The 19,246-nt window shown below is 44.3% G+C and overlaps 1 long non-coding RNA gene across 1 annotated transcript in view; it reads left to right on the forward strand.

Annotated features, from left to right (window-relative positions):
* Positions 1–17,832, forward strand: part of LOC146045146 (uncharacterized) — a 21,758-nt gene extending 3,926 nt beyond the window's left edge. The window contains exons 2-3 of the long non-coding RNA XR_014465372.1: positions 1,996–2,064; positions 17,764–17,832. This is a non-coding gene — a long non-coding RNA (uncharacterized LOC146045146). The remainder of the gene's footprint in view (positions 1–1,995; positions 2,065–17,763) is intronic.
* Positions 17,833–19,246: the final 1,414 nt, after the last annotated feature.

The following is a 19,246-nucleotide window of genomic DNA, read 5'->3' on the forward strand; positions in this document are numbered from 1 at the left end:
TGATTTATTCAGTCCACTGTTGCCACTAGCAGTGCTACTGCCTAAGTGTACCTACCTAGTAGTACAACTACATACTAGGCTGCTATATATAATTTGGTACTTGTTTCCTAGCACGGCGCCAGCAATTTTTTATCTCAAGCATCGGGACCTAAAAAATCACGTCGATCGCATCGCATGCAACCAAATCGCATGCGATGCGATTGACGCGATTTTTACATTGCAATCAATGTAAAATGGTCCCTGAGACCCAATTTTACATTGGGCACAATGTAAAAAGTCCCCTGAAACCCCAATTTTAATTGCATACCCCCCCTCATGGGTGAAATGGCCCCCCTTGTTAACGCCACCCCACGATGAATGGAAACCCGAAGCGTGGCGAGAGCAGCGAGCCCGCGAGGGGCGGCGGTACACATCCTCCGACCTTTTCATACCCCCACTATCCACGTCGGCGTGGAGTTGACTTTATAAAGTGTGGCGAGTGTATAAAGTGTGGCGGTAGTACTAGGCACCTGTCTGGTGCCTAGTACTACCGCTGCAGTGCCACTCTTACATGAGCCACATGTTTGTGCCGCACACTGTGTGGCTTAGCGTAGTTATCCAGCTACCTCGGTGCAACCTTTTGCCCTAAAAACAATATTGTGAGGTGTTCAGAATAGACTGGAAATGAGTGGAAATTAATGTTATTGAGGTTAATATAGCGTAGGAGCAAATAAAACCTCCAAAATTCTGCGATTTTAGCAGTTTTTATGCGGGAAAAAAAAAAAGCAGAACCCAAAACCAAAAAAATCCAAACACAAAACGTTTAGGGTGTGTTTTGGCAAAACCCATTAGAACCCAAAACCTCAAGGTAATCAGAACTTAAAACACAAAAAGTGGCCGGTGCACATCTCTAATGTTTATGTGCTTAGTGCCCTCCCCTGCACTATGTTGCTGGCACAGCTGCAATCACTGCTATTTCCAATACATTTCTGATATTGTGCATCTCAATCACAACTACAGCGCCTATGTGTGCACAAAGTGTGACACATGCGTCGTACAAGCTTTTGACGCATTGCATGTGACTCAGAATCAGGCCTTGTATAATGCATACCTCCCAACTTGTGTCCGGATGAAATAGGGACACTCGCGCGGCGAAGCTGCGCGAGCGCCCGAAAAGGGGGCGGGGCGTATGCAAATGAGGGCGCGGCTTATGCTAATTAGCCGCAACCTCATTTTCATACGAAAATAGACGCTGTGCGCATGCGCACAGCGTCTATTCTACTAGATTGGGGGGTCTCCCAACTGCCACCCCCCGCAGCGGGACAATGCCTGCCGCGGGTGGGACGTCGGGACAGGACCCGAAAATCGGGACTGTCCCGACGGAATCGTGACAGTTGGGAGGTATGTATAATGGTTTCACATAACTGGTGCTCCCCATGTCCATAGAGGTTGTGGCTGCAGTTCCTGCTCTGGAGAGCACCATGGCCGGGATGCTCTAACATCTGCTGTCCCACTTCACCGGCTACTGCATTCATAATAATCGCATTTGCACTGACATATGTGATTATTAAAGCAGGACAGCTCAGTGATAAGAGCTGTCCTTTGCGATGCAGCACTGGCTGCGGGGCATGTTGGGAGGGATCCCTCACACAGCACTGCAGTGGTACCCCGGTGTACGGGTTTTAGTGCGTTCGGAAATGCGGTAAAAACATAGAAAATTGGGTTTTCACCACATTTTTCACTTTATTGCATCCCGCCCCATATGAGGAACCAGCAATCTGACTGATATCAAACGCTGCTCTTTAAAAAAAAAAATGCCCTTGTGTGATGCGCTCCTCAGCACTCCTCTGTAATTTCCCACTGCCTTCTATGTTTCATATTCATGAGAAGATGATGGGTATACAGAGCTGATCTAAAGTGCATCCATCTCTATCTCATACATTAATGTTACTGAAACTGCATTACAAAAATTTACATCAACATCTAACTGTCTATCCATCTATTTTCCACTATTAGAAGTCGAATTTCACCTATCAAAACAGCTTAGAATTACAAAGCCAGCACAGCCCTGGGGCTCCAGCCAGGGTGAGGTGGTACCTTAAGAATGATATCTTTCTAGATGGTTGTGCAACTTTATATAAAGCAAATGTGTTTGTGTTTTCATACATTGGCTTTTGGTTGTGTTTAGCAGTCTGTGTGCCCCTTGTGGTGTGTGGTTCTTCTAACTCCGCCTGTAAAGAACTGGAAGCCACTTACACGCTAAATTATTATTTTTATATGAATTTATCCACAATAAAGACTACAAATTACCATATCGACATACAATATATAATTGAATTATAACAAGTAAAAATTACTTTGTTAAAAAATATCAGAACGGTACCTTGCTTCAATTTTCATGCATCTGCTGTTGGTAAACGCCAGTATGCACGCAATAAAGGGTGGAATGTATATGTGATACATGACGTATCCCGTCCTTAGGGGGACACTCTAATTAATTTGGATGGGAATCTGCACATGCTCGGGGACAGGGGCCAGGGACCAGCCATGGGAACACTCAGCATTTTATGGGCACCATTGACCCTTGCCTGGCACCTCTCCTCCTAAGGCTTAAGCATATCTTTTTATCTATCCCAAAAACTCAAATTTCATTCAAGAAATGAAGTAGGCATGGACAGGCCAGGACAGGGATTTTATCTGAGAATTTACCTTTTCCATCATCATCGGCTTTTATTTTCAAGGAAGTCAGATCAAACACTCAGACCAATACTTGCCCACACTCCTGGATGGGCTGGGAGGGTACCCGAGAATCGGGCTGAGAGGCAATTGTCCCAGAATGGGCACTGAAACTAGATGATTTGGGGAGGCCAATGATGCGAATACGCGTGCACATCCCTGTAACACCCACTCATTGTGAGATCACACTTACTGTTTGTCAACCCGGCTTCCACTCCCCACATGGGGCAACCCGAAAGTTGGCAGGTATGCTCAGACCGAGTCCCTCACAAAACGCCCATTATAAAAAAAATGTGATATCCAGGCCTTTGATTTTAGCTGTGGGTTATTGGCGCATCTATAATGGAAGCAGGTTATACAGTGCACATGAGCTCCTGGGTGGTGGGGGATCCACATTACGCACCCTGAACAAATTACTAATACCTTGTCCTGCTGCCACTATGCCTTTGCCACGGTAATATCTTCAGAAATATTGCACCTATGTCATCAGTATGAAGTAATCACTTGTACCATATTTCCATAAATAAGTCTGAAAATTGCACAGTCATTCTGGAAACGGTCTGGTCTCATGCATCGGCAAAAGCTTTGTTTTCCAAGGTAGGGTTCCATGGACACCTACACATAGCTCCCTCCAGGGTTAGACTGCCCACGCTGGAGTCTTACGCCCCATACACTCTAGGCGATATAGGAAAATATAGCGCTCAGAACTTCTAAGCGATATGTTTTACTATATCGCCTAGTTTGTACACTGAGTATGCAGGAAATGGATGGGAGCCCCCCACCCCCCTCGTATGACTTCTATACAGGGCTGGCGCCATCACTAGGCAGCTCTAGGCATTTGCCTAGGGCGCCGGCACCTGGAGGGCGGCAGTTCGCCCCTCACCCCCAGCATGTGCATATAGCTGTCGGCGTCCCTGCAGTGCTGGAGCGGGCAGGTGCTGGAGCGGGCAGGGGTGTCCGTGCCGCGGGGGCACCTGCGGCGCTGTCACTGTGTATAAAGCTGCTGTCGGCGGCTGCAGGGTCCCTGCAGTGAATAGAGAATAACTAGCGCTATGCGGCGGCGCGGGAAGCGCTTCTGGGTTTGAAAACACTTGCCGCATGCTGATTGGCTGAGATTCAGCCAATCAGCGTGTGGCAAGTGTTTTCAAAATCAGAAGCGCTTCCCACACCGCCGCATAGCGCTAGTTATTCTCTATTCACTGCAGGGACCCCGCCGCCGCCAGCAGCTTTATACACAGTGACAGCGCCGCAGGTACCCCCGCGGCACGGACACCCCTGCCCGCTCCAGCACTGCAGGGACGCAGCCAGTTTTATAATACAGGTACCAACCCCCCCCCCCCCCGGGCACCGGGGTGCCCCCACCCCGACTCGCCTGGGGCGCATCTCTGATGTTGAGAGAGCATTTCTGCAAAAGTTGCTCCATCTTGCGCTATATCAGAAACTGTTAATAAATAAATAATAAATAAATAAATCTTGCACTGAATTCTATTAAGGAATTTGTGTACCACTGCTTATCTCATTTTCTTGTTTGTTACTCCATTCCCAACACTCTGCAATCAGCCTCCGCCGAACAACATTTCATTAACAAAACTGATCAATTGTCTAATAACAGCATACTGTAGGTAATTACTCCATATTCATCCTCTTGGACTTCTGTGCTCTTTTAAAACAGTTGATCACTGTCTTCTCCTCATTTCATTGGCCTTTAGGACACAGTTCTATCTTCCTGATCACTTCCTATTAAATTGCTCACTTAGAGGCTAATTCCGTTGGGAGTAAAGCAAAAAAAAAAAAAAGAACGTGTATCTGTGCACCTTAGCAAAGAAATGTTACATAGCGGGTGGGGTAGATTCAAACTGTGCACAAATTTATATTGGGTACTTGTGTAATATCACTGGGCTTCGCTACGTTTTCAGTGTAGGCTAAACTACGTTGTCAGCGTAGCCCAACGGCTGCCTAGCGTAGTGTTAAAACAGAAATTACAGAAATTAACACATCAATAATTCTATGCTTTTATTACACTCTGCTTTCTTAAATACTGTTATTATTGCTGCAGATGGCATTAGCTTGTTGCACAAGGTAATAGCCACGGCGTATGAGGCCTACCCTTTGCGCTAAGCAGCATGTGTTTGTCAGAAGCAGCAACCATTTTGTCAACTATGACTTGCATAACAACATTATAAAATGGCTGAATATTGCTGGAAGAGTGATTTCTTATAGAAAATTGTTTTTTGGTTTTATAAGTTTAAGAATTCGATGTTGACAGTAGCAAGGATAGCCAGCTAGTCTCCACAAACTTGTCAACATTATGAGAACAGGACCACACATGCGTAGACCCCAAGGCCACTGAATCTTTCCCTAGTAACAAGGAAGTTGGGTGTTGGGTTAATTGTGACATCATGATTGAAAGCAGAGATTGCCAATAAGACTCAATGCTTATGAGTAATTAATTAATTAATGTGATTAAGGTTTAAATATCAGAGTTATACCCCTTTTACACCGCCAAAAAATCTGGGTCAGCGGCGGGTCAGACCCGGATCATTGGCGGTGTAAATGGGGTATATCCGTGTCCATTTACATGGGTCCTCTACCCAGGTCCTGAGCTGGGAAGTACCCGGATAGGACCCGTGTAAATGGCAGTGTAAATGGTCCACAGCGTGCAGCGCTGGGGAAGCTGTGCCCAGCTGCTGCGGGAGGAGGGGGTCCCTGCGGCTGCTGAGGGGTACCTGTCAGCCTGAGCTCGGAGAGGATGATGTGCGCCGCTGCTGTACCTCCCCCCGGCAGCTGGTCCCTGCGGCGAATGGACAGTCAGTGTCGGCGGTCCCTCCAGCGCATGGGAACTAGTACCCCCGGAACTTCGCGGCTGCGGGCGGAGGTACAGCAGCGGCTCACATCATCCCTTTCCGACCTCAGGCTGACAGGTACCCCCCTCCCCTCAGCAGCCGCAGGGACCCCTCCACCTCCCAGCACCCGGAGACAGCTTCCCCATCAACCCCCTCAAAATTTTTATTGAAGCAGTAGTAATATATATATATATATATATATATATTTATAAAAATGTAATATATATATAAATATTATATATAAATTATATATATATATATTATATTTATATATATATATATATTATATTTATATAAATATAATATATATTTATACATTTTTTATATATATATATATATATATATATATATATATATATATATATAACAGTCCAATGAGCCCACAGACGTGGGAATGAACGGCACTCAGGGAGACTTAATAAATGCAAAAAATGTGTATTTGAAGAATGAAGGTGGATGGGGTTTTGACGTTTCGGGGTATGAGCCCCGTCCTCAGCCCCAAACCTACAGCAATCATATACAGTGCAAACACACATTATATACTCACCTGGTCCTGGGATCACCGCAGACGCATCCACAGCCCGCCTCCGTCCGCCGGAAGTGACGTGCAACGCACATCCTGTCAGTGGCACAAGGTACAGGTTGCCAAGCAACCTGATGCTTGCGCTCCACAGAACAGCAGCGCGTGCGTGCCACCTATCCGATCATGACAGGCGCTAGCTGCGGCGCGTAATTGGGTCCCCCAGGCCAGGTCAAACAAAGAAAAACATGAAACATAAAAATAAAAAAAGACACTGCTCACCACCCGGATCCTGCTCCCAATAGTCTCACAGCATTGGACCTCATGTGAGGATGACCATCCCGGATCCAATATTCCCTGTGGCACCCACTAGCGCCACCTTGAGTCATGGTTGCCAAGGGACCAGTCGACCAATCAGAGTGTCGACATGATGTTGATATCAGGGCATCTTGAGCCAGATTAAGTGATGTGTCTGAAAAAAATAAAACAAAACACAATATTAGAATACAATAAAAAACAAGCAAAGACACAGGATACATAATATAACCACAACAATAACAGATCCACCTTCATTCTTCAAATACACATTTTTTGCATTTATTAAGTCTCCCTGAGTGCCGTTCATTCCCACGTCTGTGGGCTCATTGGACTGTTATTTATGCTTCTTCTGGCACCTGGAGCGGTTATTTACAAGACACTAGGAGTGCCGGCAGCATTGGATTGTTATATATATATATATATATATATATATATATATATATATATATATATATAGACACAGGAACACCCGGCACTCAACTTGTTAGAAGTGTAGCTTGCTGCGGTGCCATCCAAAAGAACTCCACAGAATCCTGTTGTATATTAGCAGAATGAAGGCGGCACTCACACAGTCTCTTTGAAGAAATAAAAATCCTTTATTCAGCGGTCCTACGCCGTTACGGAATCACCTCCGTCATCAGGGACACAAAGCATGTACATACACATAGGCAATAAATACCCAACAATCCAACATTAACCCGCCCCCCATGTCCCACCCGATTGGCTGATCCCACAGCCTCCCCGGCACGAAGCCCGCCACACACACCTGTAAACGCAAGTCACATCAGACGCAGGACACCCGGATCACAGCAGGCAGCGCACAAGACTCTCACACTGACCTGCGCTTCCGCCCACGTGACCGGAGCGTCCCACCATCGGATTGGCTTGACAGGCTGCGTGTCATCACCCCGCAACAGGAAGCTGGAGCCTCAGACAAAAACGGTTTCTATGGAAACATCAAACAATAATAAAACATCGTAAAAATCACGTTTAAAACCATCTAAAATGATTTGAAAGGAAAACATAGCATCACAATAACATAATGATCTCTAATAATGTAATACGGTATCCAAAATTGGATTATACCTTCATAGCAATGAATACATAGTACGATCACTGAAAGTCAGCAGTCTGACGATGCCCCAGAATAACAATAAAGCATATAGCATGGCATGACAATTGATCTTTATGACAAATAATCAAATATAGCTATACTGGTAAATCAAAATTATATATATACATGTACAGGAAAAACATAAAGAAATAGAGACACCTATGTAACATCCCGGAGAGTCAAAGAAAACACTGGAGCCCCAGTGTTTCATTTAAGCCCCCCGGGGACATGGTTCCTAATACAAAAATCCAACGACTCTCCTTTTGAAGTAAGATCTTGTTCCTGTTCCCCCCTCTAGTTAGGGGCGGAACATGATCTATAATCATAGTACGAATACTGGCAACATTATGTTTAAAAATCGAACAATGCCTGGCCACAGGCTGATCACTGTGGCCACTAGCCAGGGCTTGTTGTATGGCTGACCTATGTTGGGCCATCCGCTCTTTAAAAGAGCGTTGGGTCTTCCCAACATAGGTCAGTCCACAAGGGCAGGTCAAAGTGTAGATAATGTAAACAGAAGAACACGTCAGGGGAAATTTAATGAAGATTTTATTCCCTTTGTGCGGATGGGTAAAAAAATTTCCTGCTGACATGGACCTGCACGTGGTGCAGCCCAAGCACCTGAAGCAACCATTTTTCCTAGAGAGAAAATTTTGGACAGGGGGGGCTTTATCCCAACCAGTGATGTCATATTTAACTACCCTATCCTTGATACTACGACCCCTGGTGTAACTGGGGAGTATCTTGGATTTCTGTAAAAGGGGTAAATCACTGTCTGAAGACACCAATGGCCATAAATTTTTAACCCTCTTAGTTTTCTTCTCAGAACCGATGGTGTAGCGGTTGACCCAAGGTACCCGTTTGTCCAGTTTATTATTGGCGGGAACCGTCTTGGGTTTTAACAAATGATCCCTGGGTATGTGCATAACTTTATTTTTGAGGACCTCCATTTCAATTCTGGGGTATCCCCTTGACACAAATTTATCTACCATTGCTTGAAGGGCACCCGGTAATTCCTCTAAATCAGATGTAATTCTCCGCACACGTAGTAATTGGGAATACGGGAGCCCCTTGCGCAATGGAGCAGGATGGAAACTTTCATTTCTCAGAAGGGTGTTCCTGTCTGTCGCCTTCACAAAAAGAGAAGTGCCAATAACAGCACCCCTCCTTGTGATTGCGACATCCAAGAACTCCACCCTCTCAGTGCTCATGGTGTAAGTGAACCCAACCACACTGCCACTGTGGCTGTGGTCCAAGAACACCTGTTCAAGGTCGGATTTGTCACTGCCCCAGAAGATCAGCAGATCATCAATGTACCGTTTATACAACAGCACTTCAGACCTCAGGGTACCATCTTTGAAAAAGAGGTTTTGTTCGATATGGTGCATAAAGGCGTTGGCATATGCCGGGGCCACAGCGGACCCCATGGCACAGCCAGCCACCTGTAAATAGTATTTTCCTTCAAAAAGAAAGTAGTTTTTGGTTAAAATAAAAGTCAGCAGACATATGAAAAATTCCACAGGTGGGCCATCATAATCCTCATCACTGGTGATTAGCGCACGCACAGCCTCCACACCTGCATCATGGGGGATACAGGTGTAGAGGCTTGCGACATCCGCCGTACACATTACCCAATCACCCTCAAGGGTATCATGACCTGAGAGACCAGCAAGGATGGACAACAAGGACGTAGTGTCTCTCAGGTAGGTACTCAATCTCTGTATGCAAGGATTTAGAATAGAGTCCAAGTACACCGCTACCGGGTGCATTAAGGACCCCCTGGATGATATAATTGGACGCCCAGGTGGGTGCACAGGGTCCTTATGCACCTTCGGTAGGGTGTAAAACAAAGGCACTACAGGATACTCTACCATTAATGCCTGTTTCAATTCAAGATCAATAACCCCATCATCAACAGCCAATTTCAGAATGCAATCAAGTTCCTGTTTAAACTTTACTGTTGGATTATTACTAAGTGGTAAGTAAGTTCTAACATCACTAAGCTGTTGCATCACTATGCATTCAGTTCTGTAATCAGTTAAGTCCTGAACAATCACCTATGTATTCAATCACGTACTATGTATTCATTGCTATGAAGGTATAATCCAATTTTGGATACCGTATTACATTATTAGAGATCATTATGTTATTGTGATGCTATGTTTTCCTTTCAAATCATTTTAGATGGTTTTAAACGTGATTTTTACGATGTTTTATTATTGTTTGATGTTTCCATAGAAACCGTTTTTGTCTGAGGCTCCAGCTTCCTGTTGCGGGGTGATGACACGCAGCCTGTCAAGCCAATCCGATGGTGGGACGCTCCGGTCACGTGGGCGGAAGCGCAGGTCAGTGTGAGAGTCTTGTGCGCTGCCTGCTGTGATCCGGGTGTCCTGCGTCTGATGTGACTTGCGTTTACAGGTGTGTGTGGCGGGCTTCGTGCCGGGGAGGCTGTGGGATCAGCCAATCGGGTGGGACATGGGGGGCGGGTTAATGTTGGATTGTTGGGTATTTATTGCCTATGTGTATGTACATGCTTTGTATATATATATATATATATATATATATAGTAGATTTGTTGGCGTTACTCTGGTGACCAGAGTGACGGCAACAAATCTACTATATCTGACCACGCTGACCCGTGCTCAATTTGGATGGCACCTGGCAAGTAATATCATCTGTGTGTTTGAGTGCCGGTCTTCCACTACATATATATATATATATATATATATATATATATATATGTATATATATATATATATATATATATATATATATATGTAGTGGAAGACCGGCACTCAAACACACATATATATATATAATTATACCACCCTTGGCAAATTATACCACCCTTGGCAACGAGCAAGCATTTTTAACGACATCCACAAGGATAGGCAGTGCTGACCCAGGTTCAGTGTAAATGGTGCAGACCCAGGTCCGACCCAGGTCAAAGTGCTGTGTAAATGGGGTATAACGCAGGGTCAGACCCTGGAAACTCCAGCGTTCAAAGACCAGGGTCCGACCAGGGTTTTTGGTGTAAAAGGGGTATTAGAGAAGGCAGGGGCAGGCAGTTGAGGAAGAACAGGCAAGCACGGGGGCTGGAGGTAACTATGAAGGAGGTTTAATGGCTGATCACTGTCCTTGATAGGTTTCCATTTTGATTTGATTTAGAATTATTGTTTGTTATAAAGTAATTTTCCATAACTACGCGTTATCAGCAGTCAGCATAGTGACTTCGCGGTAGCCCTGCGTAGTCAGCGTACACAGCGCCCCTGCCAGCTCTCCCAGGGTGGGGCAGATTGTGCTGCTTGTGTCCCCGGAGCCCTCCTACCCCCACACAGACTCCGGCGCAGGCAGGGAGGCTTCCATCTCCCTGCCTGCCGCCGGCTCCCTGCGGCGTGCAAAATTATACCAAATCTTGTGTACTAATTATACCTGGTGTATTTAAGTGTGTTTAAGTACTTAGTACTGAGAAAGGATACCGCTTTATGGACACAGTACCTAAACTGGGAAATTCACTTATTGTCCATTGGTTTGGGATTAATCTGGCAAATGCCTCCATTTCAAACCCCCACTATCTATGCCAGCCCGAAGCGTGGCGAGCGCACACGTTACAAGTCCTCCCAACCTGTTCATACCCCCACTATCCACGTCGGCGTGGAGTTGATCTTATAAAGTGTGGCGAGCGCAGCGAGCAGACACGGAACACATGTAAAGTAATCCGTGCACTCGCCACACTTTATAACATCAACTCGACGCCGACGTGGATAGTGGGGGTGTGAAAAGGTCGGGAGGACGCGTAACGCGTGCGCTCGCCACGCTTCGGGCTGGCGTGGATAGTGGGGGTGTTTCAGGAACACATTCACACCTGTCATGTCAGCCAGGTTTAAATGGTCAATGGTGTCCACACAATGTAATAAGCGCTGACTGACTACGCTAATTGTGTAACGCTGACTGACTACGCTAACTACGTAAGCTCCGGCTAGGTGCGAAAGGGCAGGAACACTACACTACGCTGCCTGCGCTGGGCGCGCGAACACTATGTGGATTCTGACAGTGCCGCTACGCTAACTGCATAACGGGCACCGTGCTAATTCACAAGTACTCTATATTGCAGTGTAAAAGTAAAGCCCTGTACACACTATGCGATAAAGGCAGATGATATGTATGATAACAATATTGTTAACGATATTATCGTGCATATAGTTCAGTATGTTTGAACAATAGTGATGCACGCATCCCCGATATGCTAGATGTATCCTGATGAGGGACATGGACATGGGGAACATATATATATATATATATATATATATATATACAGAGCTGTACAGCAACCAGGCAGTCATTCAATGGCACCACTTGGTGATTGCACCAGCCAGATAGGTAGACAAGTAAAACAGTAAAGATATAGGACACGTCCACATATGCACTAGGTGTATTCTGATGGGGGATATGGAAATGGGGAACATATATTTACTGAGCTGCCCAGCACCCAGGCAGCCATTCATTGGCCAGACACTGTAGGTAACAAGTAAAAAACAGTAAAAATAGGGTACACTACAGGGGAGACAATGGGTACATGTTTTGGCTGGGTGGCACAGATCCTAGGCAGCCATCAGCGGTGCCATCTTGATTTCACTACTTCCAGGGCGGCAGTGAAAAGGTTCAAAACAGGCCATCTCCCCTTCAGCACACCATGGCCAGCAGGGATGGATCCAGAGGCCTGCTGTGAGGCTGGGGGATGGGCCAGCATGTCAGGGGCCCTGGCTGTAGTTGCGGCTGGAGAGAGAGCCAGCATGGGGTGGAGTCAGTCAGTTAGGCGGGGGGGCAGAGCCGCTAGAGGGCGGCACTGAGCCGCCGAGGTACCATAGAGAGGTACCAGGGAGCGGGGAGCAGGTGAGTCTGTAATCCTCCCTCTCCCCTCCCCCATCCTGCCCATGGCGAAAATCAACGCTCCCCCCGCGCCGCCCGCTCCACAGTATTGTCCGCGTCCCCCGTGCCACAGTATCGTGCGCACCCTTCCATCCCCCCCCGGCCGGGCGGCGCGAGTGGGGTTTTTTGCCTGGGGCGGGCGGGGGACTTGCACCGGCCCTGGGGGGAGCGGGGGGGAGTCAGTAGGGCCAGGAGCGATAGTTCACTGCCCCCCATTACAGGAGCCATTACTTCCTCCCTTGCTGTCCCTGCAACCGCTGTTTCAGTGGTCTCTGTCGGAGGGTCCTCCGGCCGATGGTGCTCTCTGGATCTCCCTTGATTGAGCATATCGTGTAGTGTTCGTAGCTTAAAGCAGCCCTGCATTTGTGGGCCACATACAAAAGCAGCCAGTTAGGGTCTGATTGGCCCACAGGAATACAGGGGAAGGACCCAGGGTGTGTTTTTAACAGTGTATTTTTGCCATCAATTTGGTATGTCTTCATGCATGCACTAGCAGTATTAAACTATGAGGGAAATTTACTAAGAATCTGGGATACGGCTGTTTCCCAGGGAAAATACGACTCTAATCTGCCATATTTACTGGATTTGTATTTTCAGATGTTGGAGCCGGCCATATCCATTTGTATACCTATTTGACGGCCATATATACGCTTCCAAATATGTACAAATCGTCATCCTTCACGGATCAGCGCCCCCCACCCCGCCAGAATACCTCCTGACCAGGCTTTTTCACCAAGTCTCACACTTTTATTATGTCTACACACACACATTATATACACTGCTCAAAAAAATAAAGGGAACACTAACATAACACATACTAGATCTGAATGAATGAAATATTCTTATTAAATACTTTGTTCTTTATATAGTTAAATGTGCTGACAACAAAATCACACAAAAATTATCAATGGAAATCAAATTTATTAACCCATGGAGGTCTGGATTTGGAGTCACACTCAAAATTAAAGTGGAAAAACACACTACAGGCTGATCCAACTTTGATGTAATGTCCTTAAAACAAGTCAAAATAAGGCTCAGTAGTGTGTGTGGCCTCCACGTGCCTGTATGAACCCCCTACAGCGCCTGGGCATGCTCCTGATGAGGTGGCTGATGGTCTCCTAAGGGATCTCCTCCCAGACCTGGACTAAAGCATCCGCTAACTCCTGGACAGTCTGTTGGTGGATGGAGCGAGACATGATGTCCCAGATGTGCTCAATTGGATTCAGGTCTGGGGAACAGGCTGTCCAGTCCATAGCATCAATGCCTTGCATTAGGAGGATCCCAGGGCCAACCGCACCAGCATATGGTCTCACAAGGGGTCTGAGGATCTTATCTCAGTACCTAATAGCAGACAGACTACCTCTGGCGAGCACGTGGAGGGCTGTGCAGCCCCCCCAAAGAAATGCCACCCCACACCATTACTGACCCACTGCCAAACCGGTCATGCTGGAGAATGTTGCAGGCGGCAGAACGTTCTCCTTGGCGTTTCCAGACTCTGTCACATCTGTCACATGCTCAGTGTGAACCTGCTTTCATCTGTGAAGAGCAAAGGGTGCCAGTGGCAAATTTGCCAATCTTGATGTTCTCTGGCAAATGCCAAACATCCTGCAGAGTGTTGGGCTGTAAGCACAACCCCCACCTGTGGACGTCGGGCCCTCATAACACCCTCATGGAGCCTGTTTCTGACCGTTTGAGTAGACACATGCACATTTGTGGCCTGCTGGAGGTCATTTCGCAGGGCTCTGGCAGTGCTCCTCCTGTTCCTCCTTGCACAAAGGCGGAGGTAGCGGTCCTGCTGCTGGGTTGTTGGCCTCCTCCACATTTCCTGATGTACTGGCCTTTCTCCTAGTATTGCCTCCATGCTCTCGACACTATGCTGACAGACACAGCAAACCTTCTTGCCACAGCTTGCATTGAAGTGCCATCCTGGATGAGCTGTACTACCTGAGCCACTTGTGTGGGTTGTAGACTCCGTCTCATGCTACCACTACAGTGAAAGCACCGCCAGCTTTCAAAAGTGACCAAAACATCAGCCAGAAAGCATAGGAGCTGAGAAGTGGTCTGTAGTCACCACCTGCAGAACAACTCCTTTATTGGGGTTGTCTTGCTAATTGCCTATAATTTCCAACTGTTGTCTATTCCATTTGCACAACAGCATGCACAATTGATTGTCAATCAGTGTTGCTTCCTAAGTGGTCAGTTTGATTTCACACAAATGTGATTGACTTGGAGTTACATTGTGTTGTTTAAGTGTTCCAATTATTTTGTTGAGCAGTGTGTATATATATATATATATATATATATATATATATATATGTATAAATGGATAGCAGTCGTAAGTTGGCGCCCTTGTTCAGACCTTTAGTTATTGGGTCTCTATAGGCCTTCGACAAACTAGAAAGTAAAATAAAAGTAAAGTCCAAAGTTTATACACATTTATTAAAAAGTTTCTTATTCCACATAACAGTGGTGGATGGTCCAGACCATAAAAAGTTCAATAGTGCATTCCAGATATTTCAAATTAGCAAACTGACGTGTCCAACACGTTTCATCCCTAAAGGGACTTCATCAGGGGTTCGCTACAAACATAGAGATGTATATATTTTAAAAATACATAATAACAATTTAAACATTTTACTTCTATAATGACAATAAAAACTGATAATAAAATCAAAAGACTTCACTTTTAAACAATTACGGTTACAACTTAATTGGCCGCGTCATCTAAATACATCAATTGATGATTGGCTGAAGTTATACAGATACGGAAGAACAGGTGAAAAGAACAGGTAAAAGAAAACGGTTTCCAAAGGGTTGGTCGTGGATTATTCAAAACTTTTGGGTAACATACCAAAAATAGAAGTGACAAAAATTCCCACGACTCTTGTAAACAGGATGTATTCCCAAACAGATGTTGTAACAACAAGATCCTTTTTAATTTCTGGAGTTCCTGGTGGAGATAATGCGCTGTTTTTAGAATATTACTACTTAATAAATTTGACTTCACAGTCTAGATATCTTAGAGGGTAAATTATTCCTTACGGATATGATCTCTCTTTACTTTAGGTACGTAATACAATTGATTTAGGTTTTCCAAACTTACGTTTAGGTTTTGAGACCCTCTCTGTCAATAATGTAGTGTGTATAACAGTTTCTAGTGTTTTGTTATAGGTTGTATCCGCGTACCATTGAACGGATAGCTGCAGACATAAAAACAAGTTAGATTACTATGGATATAAGTTTACAGTACATTCCCCTCCTGGGGCCAAATTCTATTTCATTCCCAGATGTTTACCTTTGAACTTGGGGGGTTTGAGAGTTACTCTGAAGACAAATCCAATGTTAGGTCGATCTCAGTAGTAGGGGTATTTCTATTAAGTGATACCGGTCTGTATAAAGCAGCCCATACACGCTGCAATGCCGGGCTGTCCGTTCTGTGCTTTGAGGTGCGCACTCCCGCGGCACCTCATCGCACAGTACAAAAAGTATATGCTTGCACATACTTTTTGTACTTAGGTTTCATCAAATTGCATCGCATTACATGCACAACGGATGCACATGCAATGCAATGTGATCCGTGCTATTGAAGCCCACAACGCACGCCCGCATCGGGACGTGTATGGGCTGCTTAAGTAAATACCGGATTAGAGCTAAACTCATAACATCATATTATCCTATCCTCTATCGTGATTGCATACATACCAATGAATGTTTGAGGGCAAGGAAACACTCAATATAGAGTCATGAACTATTCAGATAGAGGTTCTCCCTATCTGTTTGGACGATCTCATTTTGAGGTCAACCTATACACAATGGATAAAATGTTTGTTAATACCTAACACATGTCTAGTTTCATGCCAAGTTATCCCAATAGCGACATATGTAAATTATTTATTTATGGGGATCTGGGATTGTAATAGATGGCTTCTATACTATTACTCCACCCGGAAATGGGTTAGTCTCAATTTTGGGGTTACTGTTCCTGGATGGAATTTGTCGGCATCGCTAGAAAACCAGCTAGGGGAATATCTTATCTCAAAGATAAGACAGTGACAATTATGGAAGATATTCCCCTAGCTGGTTTTCTAGCGATGCCGACAAATTCCATTCAGGAACAGTAACCCCAAAATTGAGACTAACCCATTTCCTGGTGGAGTAATAGTATAGAAACCATCTATTACAATCCCCTTCGTCGTGGCAACCACCTTGGTGCCTTCTGGTTCAGTGGATAGAGTAGAAATAAAGCAGGCAGCGGCACTCGTAGGATTTTTCAAAAAGTGTAATACACACAAAAGCCAAAAGCCAACGTTACTCACCCACACCTTGAAAAAGGTGCGTGCCAGCCCCGAAACGTTGGCTTTTTGAAAAATCCTACGAGTGCTGCTGCCTGCTTTATTTCTACACTATCCACTGAACCAGAAGGTACCAGGGTGGTTGCCATGACGAAGGGAGTGCCGGGCCGCTACAAACCTATATATATATATATATATATATATATATATATATATATATATATATGTGTGTATATATATATATATATATATATATATATATATATATGTGTGTGTGTGTGTGTGTGTGTGTGTGTGTATAAACACAACTGTTATTTTGCATGCATGCATATTTAACCTATATAGATATATTAGAACTGAACATCACCGTGGACAATACTTAAGGGCCTACTTGTCTTAAGTGCCCAAAGCCTTAATCCAGCCCTGGTCAATGGTGCAACCTTATAGAGCAAGATATCACAATAATAACAGCACTGAAAAAGAAGAGAACTTCTATCGATGCCACAGCAGAGTGAGAATAAGAACAATCTTCTTTAAGGAGGAAGACATAATCTGTCCATTATTCCATTGTAAGATGGAAATGTGATAATGAAGCCATTGTAGGCCAAAACTATGGTTAAAAATCATGGATGTAGTAATATAATGAAAAAAAAAAGTTCTTCCTCAAACAAAATACCAACTCTCAAAGTAAGAGAAATTGTTCTAATAATAAGTCATTTTTGTTTATTGGATAATATTTTTTTTTTTGTTCTCAGACTCTGCGTTCTCCACTTATGAGGGCTTGGGTTATTATTTGTGAGTATAAGATATTTATTTCCTTATTCAATGCACCAATACATTTCATCGCCGCACACACTACACAATCTGCTGTACGATGGTGCAATGTATCATATGCTGAATGTAACAACACCGTGTCAAACATTAAAATTGTCTGATTGGACGTGCAGCACATCCAGATTGAATGATTGAGTGAATGATGGGTTAGACATGTAGATTGGTTGAAAGTACCAATATTGTATAATGTATTCCCAGCTTAACACCTGTAAATCCTGAATGCGGGCAAGAAGGAGAAGACAAGCATGAGACAAGTACAGTAACTGTATGTACACAAGGTTGGCATTATAAAATATGGTTGTATACATAAAGATGATGATGGCTATTAGCAGCTAAACTAGTCGCGTCTGATTGTCTGATTATTCCCTCTCCCTGACCCAAACTATTAGCTTTTTTTTTTTATTATGCAGCTGCATTATATGAAAACACAGTAAATTACTCATATTACTTAATTGACATTTCTGATTAGATTACTGCAGGCAAAGAGATCACATTTTTTATAAGACAGAAGTTATTTGTTTTAGTTCATTTTATACTTAATGTACGTTTACTTCAATATAATTTGGATTTTCCATTTGTGTAAGCATGTAATTACTTTTATATTGAAGATGCGACTTGAAATGATTAATAACTGTTTTCACTATTTGTTTATTTTTATGTGACACTTCATTATTATATTTAATGTAGATAGGGTAATGGGATTTTTAGCAATGATTGCAAACACTGTTACACATCTCTGCCATATACACTACTATTCTAGTGTCTAAGTTCACCCTTTGAGTTCCATTTAGCAACATGTTTTATCATCTGCAACAAGTTTTAAAACATGTTTTGTATGATAAATGGTGCTTCAGCCAATCAGCTTCTTACTCTCAAGTATTTGAAAAATGACATTTGGGAGCTGATTGGCTGATTGGTTTTAAAACTTGTTGCACATGATAAAACTTGTTGATAAATGGACCCTTTTATAAGGCTTATGTACATCTGGCATAAATACTACTGTTATAAACAATGATGTATAGTGAGATGTGCATGGAATATATGCATGGAAGTGTTCTGTATACAAATGCGTCCAACTCTACATGAGCTCCTACAGTTCTCCGCAGAGTCTTGTCCCGTTTCCGTTGAAAGCTGGGATCCAGATGAACTTCCGCCGAATCTCTGAAACTCAGATCTACCTTATCATACATGGTGATCAAATCATCCAGAGTGGCTGGGAGACCAACTCGTCCTTAATGGATGCAGAAAGACCTTGCCAGAAGGTGATTACAGCCACATTTTCCAGACCAATTCCCTGGCTAAAATCCAATATGCTATGTAATTCAGGACTCACAGACATATATGACACATGAGAGGGTGATAAATGTACAGCAAAAGATCTCACAAAATGATGACAGCAGAAATGACACATTATAGTGGGTCAATTTTTTACAGAAAGAGGAGGCGCAGGTAAGAGCCTAACTATATAAAAGGTTGATAATGGTGGCTACTATAGGCTGATGTTCTAAAGAAATTGAGCATTGGTTTAGGACTTTAGAACTTTTGTGCATAAAGGCTCAGGGCCTCATAAGTTCCCCTCCCCCCCCCCCCCCCAAAAAAAACAGATAATGTTGTAACAGTGGCACTGCAGCCCAAGCGGTGGCTTGGGGGAGCTAGCGCTGTGGGGTGCATGGTCTCTGCA

The sequence above is a fragment of the Crinia signifera genome, chromosome 11 (assembly GCF_055691185.1).
Source record: "Crinia signifera chromosome 11, ASM5569118v1, whole genome shotgun sequence".
Taxonomy (NCBI): domain Eukaryota; kingdom Metazoa; phylum Chordata; class Amphibia; order Anura; family Myobatrachidae; genus Crinia; species Crinia signifera.